General features: G+C 41.6%; 1 non-coding gene across 1 annotated transcript; it reads left to right on the forward strand.

Annotated features, from left to right (window-relative positions):
* The first annotated feature begins 5285 nt into the window (after nt 1-5285).
* LOC130977652 (small nucleolar RNA R71) lies at nt 5286-5394 on the forward strand. The gene has a single exon (XR_009085336.1). It is a non-coding gene; the product is annotated as a small nucleolar RNA R71 (small nucleolar RNA).
* Nucleotides 5395-5646: the final 252 nt, after the last annotated feature.

Raw genomic sequence — 5646 nt, forward strand, 5'->3', positions numbered from 1 at the left:
CTGAACCATGTTTCTTCCAACCTTTGTCTTAGGGTTGGTTAGAACTTCCCATCCTCTATTTTGAATTTGCTCTTGGATCTCTGGTGCGCGAAATTGTGATCACTACAACTTCGCACAACTAACCAGCAAGTGCACTGGGTCGTCCAAGTAATACCTTACGTGAGTAAGGGTCGATCCCACGGAGATTGTTGGTATGAAGCAAGCTATGGTCACCTTGTAAATCTCAGTCAGGCATACTCAATGGGTATAGATGATGAACGAAATAAACATAAAGGTAAAGATAGAGATACTTATGTAATTCATTGGTGTAAGAGCTTCAGACAAGCGTATGAAGATGCCTTCCCTTCCGTCTCTCTGCTTTCCTACTGCCTTCATCCAATCCTTCTTACTCCTTTCCATGGCAAGCTCGTGTAGGGTTTCACTGTTGTCAGCAGCTACCTCCCATCCTCTCAGTGAAAATACGTCCCTGATGCTCTGTCACAGCATAGGCTAATCATCTGTCGGTTCTCGTTCAGGCCGGAATAATATCCATTGATACTTTTGCGTCTGTCACTAACGCCCTAGCCTGCTAGGAGTTTGAAGCACGTCACAGTCATTCAGTCATTGAATCCTACTCAGAATACCACAGACAAGGTTTAGACCTTCCGGATTCTCTTGAATGCCGCCATCAGGTCCTGCCTATACCACGAAGATTCCGATTAAAGAATCCAAGAGATATTCACTAGAGCCTTGGTTGCTTGTAGAACAAAAGTGGTTGTCAATCACCTTGTTCATAGGTGAGAATGATGATGAGTGTCACGGATCATCACATTCATCAAGTTGAAGAACAAGTGATATCTTGGACAAAGAACAAGCGGAATTGAATAGAAGAACAATAGTAATTGCATTAATACTCGAGGTACAGCAGAGCTCCACACCTTAATCTATGGTGTGTAGAGACTCCACCGTTGAAAATACATAAGAACAAAAGTGATCATTGGTTTCGGCCCCAGAGAGGGAACCAGAAGAACCAAGATGAAAATACAATAGTAAAAGGTCTTACTTATAGAAAACTAGTAACCTAGGGTGTACTGAGATGAGTAAATGACATAAAGATCCACTTCCGGGCCCACTTGGTGTGTGCTTGGGCTGAGCATTGAAGCATTTTCGTGTAGAGACTCTTCTTGGAGTTAAACGCCAGCTTTTATGCCAGTTTGGGCGTTTAACTCCCAATTAGGTGCCAGTTCCGGCGTTTAACGCTGGAAATTTTGTAGGTGACTTTGAACGCCGGTTTGGGCCATCAAATCTTGGGCAAAATATGGACTATCATATATTGCTGGAAAGCCCAGGATGTCTACTTTCCAACGCCGTTGAGAGCGCGCCAATTGGGCTTCTGTAGCTCCAGAAAATCCACTTCGAGTGCAGGGAGGTCAGAATCCAACAGCATCTGCAGTCCTTTTGAGTCTCTGGATCAGATTTTTGCTCAGATCCCTCAATTTCAGCCAGAAAATACCTGAAATCACAGAAAAACACACAAACTCATAGTAAAGTCCAGAAAAGTAAATTTTAACTAAAAACTAATAAAAATATACTAAGAACTCAACTAAAACTACCAAAAACATACTAAAAACAATGCCAAAAAGCGTACAAATTATCCGCTCATCACAACACCAAACTTAAATTGTTGCTTGTCCCCAAGCAACTGAAAATCAAATAAGATAAAAAGAAGAGAATATACTATAGACTCCAAATTATCAATGAAACTAAGCTCCAAATTAGATGAGCGGGACTAGTAGCTTTTTGTCTCCGAACAGTTTTGGCATCTCACTTTATCCTTTGAAATTCAGAATGATTGGCTTCTTTAGGAACTCCGAATCCAGATAGTGTTATTGACTCTCCTAGTTAAGTATGATGATTCTTGAACACATCTACTTATTGAGTCTTGGCCGTGGCTCAAAGCACTCTGTCTTCCAGTATTACCACCGGATACATACATGCCACAGACACATAATTGGGTGAACCTTTTCAGATTGTGACTCAGCTTTGCTAAAGTCCCCAATTGGAGGTGTCCAGGGTTCTTAAGCACACTCTTTTTGCCTTGGATCACAACTTTATTCTTTCTTTTTCTTTCTTTTTCTCTTTCTTTTTCGTTTTTTTTTTTTCGTTTACTTCCCCTCTCTTTTTTTTCTTCTTTTTTTTTTTTGTATTCACTGCTTTTTCTTGCTTCAAGAATCATTTTTATGATTTTTCAGATCCTCAGTAACATGTCTCCTTTTTCATCATTCTTTCAAGAGCCAACAATTTTAACATTCATGAACCACAAATTCAAAAGACATATGCACTGTTCAAGCATACATTCAGGAAACAAAAAGTATTGTCACCACATCAAACTAATTAAGCTAGTTTTAAAGATGAATTTGAAATCCTGTACTTCTTGTTCTTTTGTGATAAAAACAGTTTTCATTTAAGAAAGGTGATGGATTCATATTCATAGCTTTAAGGCACAGACACTAAGACACTAATGATCATAAGACACAAACATGGATAGACATAAAGCACTAAAATTCGAAAAAACAGAAAAATAAAGAACAAGGAGATTAAAGAACGGGTCCACCTTAGTGATGGCGGCTCTTTCTTTCTCTTGAAGATCCTATGGAGTGCTTGAGCTCCTCAATGTCTCTTCCTTGTCTTTGTTGCTCCTCTCTCATGATCCTTTGATCTTCTCCAATTTCATGGAGGAGAATGGAGTGTTCTTGGTGCTCCACCCTTAGTTGTCCCATGTTGGAACTCAATTCTCCTAGGGAGGTGTTTAGTTGCTCCCAATAGTCTTGTGGAGGAAAGTGCATCCCTTGAGGTATCTCAGGGAATTCTTGATGAGAGGGGTCTCTTGCTTGCTCCATCTTCTTCTTAGTGATGGGCTTGAGGTCATGCCTTCTCAGTTGAACCGGCTTTGGATGCCATAAATGGTTATGGAAAAACGAAAAAGCAACGCTTTTACCACACCAAACTTAAAAGATTTGCTCGTCCTCGAGCAAAAGAAGAAAGAAGAGAGTAGAAGAAGAAGAAATGGAGGAGATGGAGGTGGTGAAGAGGTATTGAGGTGAATGGTGAATGGGTGAAGAAGAAGAGAGAGTGGTGGGGTTGGTGGGGATCCTGTGGGGTCCACAGATCCTGAGGTGTCAAGGAAAAGTCATCCCTGCACCAAATGGCATTCAAAATCACGTTTTGAGCTATTTCTGGCGTTAAACGCCGGGCTGGTGCCCATTCCTGGCGTTTAACGCCAGGTTCTTGCCCCTTTCTGGCGTTTAACGCCAGTCTGGTGCCCCTTTCTGGCGTTAAAAGCCCAGAATGGTGCCAGACTGGGCGTTAAACGCCCAACTGCTAGGTTTACTGGCGTTTGAACGCCAGCAACATCTTCCTCCAGGGTGTGCTGTTTTTCTTCCTGTTTTTCATTTTGTTTTTGCTTTTTTTCATTGATTTTGTGACTTCTTATGATCATCAACCTACAAAAAAGATAAAATAACAAAAGGAAATAGTTAAAATATAACATTGGGTTGCCTCCCAACAAGCGCTTCTTTAATGTCAGTAGCTTGACAGATGGCTCTCATGGAGCCTCACAAATGATCAGAGCAATGTTGGAACCTCCCAACACCAAACTTAGAGTTTGAATGTGGGGGTTCAACACCAAACTTAGAGTTTGGTTGTGGCCTCCCAACACCAAACTTAGAGTTTGACTGTGGGGGCTCTGTTTGTCTCTGATTTGAGAGAAGCTCTTCAAGCTTCCTCTCCATGGTGACAGAGGGATATCCTTGAGTCTTAAACACCAAGGATTTTTCATTCACTTGAATGATCAGTTCACCTCTATCAACATCAATCACAGCCTTTGCTGTGGCTAGGAAGGGTCTGCCAAGGATGATGGATTCATCCATGCACTTCCCAGTCTCTAGGACTATGAAATCAGTAGGGATGTAATGGTCTTCAACTTTTACCAAAACATTCTCTACAAGTCCGTAAGCTTGTTTTCTTGAGTTGTCTGCCATCTCTAGTGAGATTCTTGCAGCTTGTACCTCAAAGATCCCTAACTTCTCCATTACAGAGAGAGGCATGAGGTTTACACTTGACCCTAAGTCACACAAGGCCTTCTTGAAGGTCATGGTGCCTATGGTACAAGGTATGGAAAGCTTCCCAGGATCTTGTCTCTTTTGAGGTAATTTCTGCCTAGACAAGTCATCCAGTTCTTTGGTGAGCAAGGGAGGTTCATCTTCCCAAGTCTCATTTCCAAACAACTTGTCATTTAGCTTCATGCTTGCTCCAAGGTATTTAGCAACTTGCTCTTCAGTGACATACTCCTCCTCTTCAGAGGAAGAATACTCATCAAAGCTCATGAAAGGCAGAAGTAAGTCCAATGGAATCTCTATGGTCTCATTTTGAGCCTCAGATTCCCATGGTTCCTCATTGGGGAACTCACTGGAGGCCAGTGCACGCCCATTGAGGTCCTCCTCAGTGGCGTTCACTGCCTCTCTTTCCTCCCAGAATTCGGCCATGTTAATAGCTTTGCACTCTCCTTTTGGGTTTTCTTCTGTGTTGCTTGGGAGAGTACTAGGAGGGAGTTCAGTAACTTTCTTGCTCAGCTGTCCCACTTGTGCCTCCAGATTCCTAATGGAGGACCTTGTTTTAGTCATGAAACTTTGAGTGGTTTTGATTAGATCAGAGACCATGGTTGCTAAGTCAGAGGGGTTCTGCTTAGAATTCTCTGTCTGTTGCTGAGAAGATGATGGGAAAGGCTTGCCATTGCTAAACCTGTTTTTTCCACCATTATTATTATTATTGAAACCTTGTTGAGGTCTCTCTTGATTCTTCCATGAGAAATTTGGGTGATTTCTCCATGAAGAATTATAGGTGTTTCCATAGGGTTCTCCTAGGTAATTCACCTCTTCCATTGAAGGGTTCTCAGGATCATAAGCTTCTTCCTCAGATGAAGCATCCTTAGTACTGCTTGGTGCATTTTGCATTCCAGACAAACTTTGAGAAATCAAATTGACTTGTTGAGTCAATATTTTATTCTGAGCCAGTATGGCATTCAGAGCATTAATCTCAAGAACTCCTTTCTTCTGACTTGTCCCATTGTTCACAGGATTCCTTTCAGAAGTGTACATGAATTGGTTATTTTCAACCATTTCAATCAGCTCTTGAGCTTCTGTAGGCGTCTTCTTCAAATGAAGAGATCCTCCAGCAGAGCTATCCAAAGACATCTTGGATAGTTCAGAGAGACCATCATAGAAAATACCTATGATGCTCCATTCAGAAAGCATGTCAGAAGGACATTTTCTGATCAATTATTTGTATCTTTCCCAAGCTTCATAGAGGGATTCTCCATCCTTCTGTCTGAAGGTTTGGACTTCCACTCTTAAGCTTACTCAATTTTTGAGGTGGAAAGAACTTTGCCAAGAAGGCATTGACTAGCTTTTCCCAAGAGTCCAGGCTTTCTTTAGGTTGTGAGTCCAACCATGTCCTAGCTCTGTCTCTTACAGCAAAAGGGAATAGCATAAGTCTATAGACCTCAGGGTCTACCCTATTAGTCTTGACAGTGTCACAGATTTGCAAGAATTCAGCTAAAAACTGATGAGGATCTTCCATTGGAAGTCCATGGAACTTGCAATTCTGTTG

This window comes from Arachis stenosperma, chromosome 4, assembly GCF_014773155.1.
Source record: "Arachis stenosperma cultivar V10309 chromosome 4, arast.V10309.gnm1.PFL2, whole genome shotgun sequence".
In the NCBI taxonomy this organism is placed as follows: domain Eukaryota; kingdom Viridiplantae; phylum Streptophyta; class Magnoliopsida; order Fabales; family Fabaceae; genus Arachis; species Arachis stenosperma.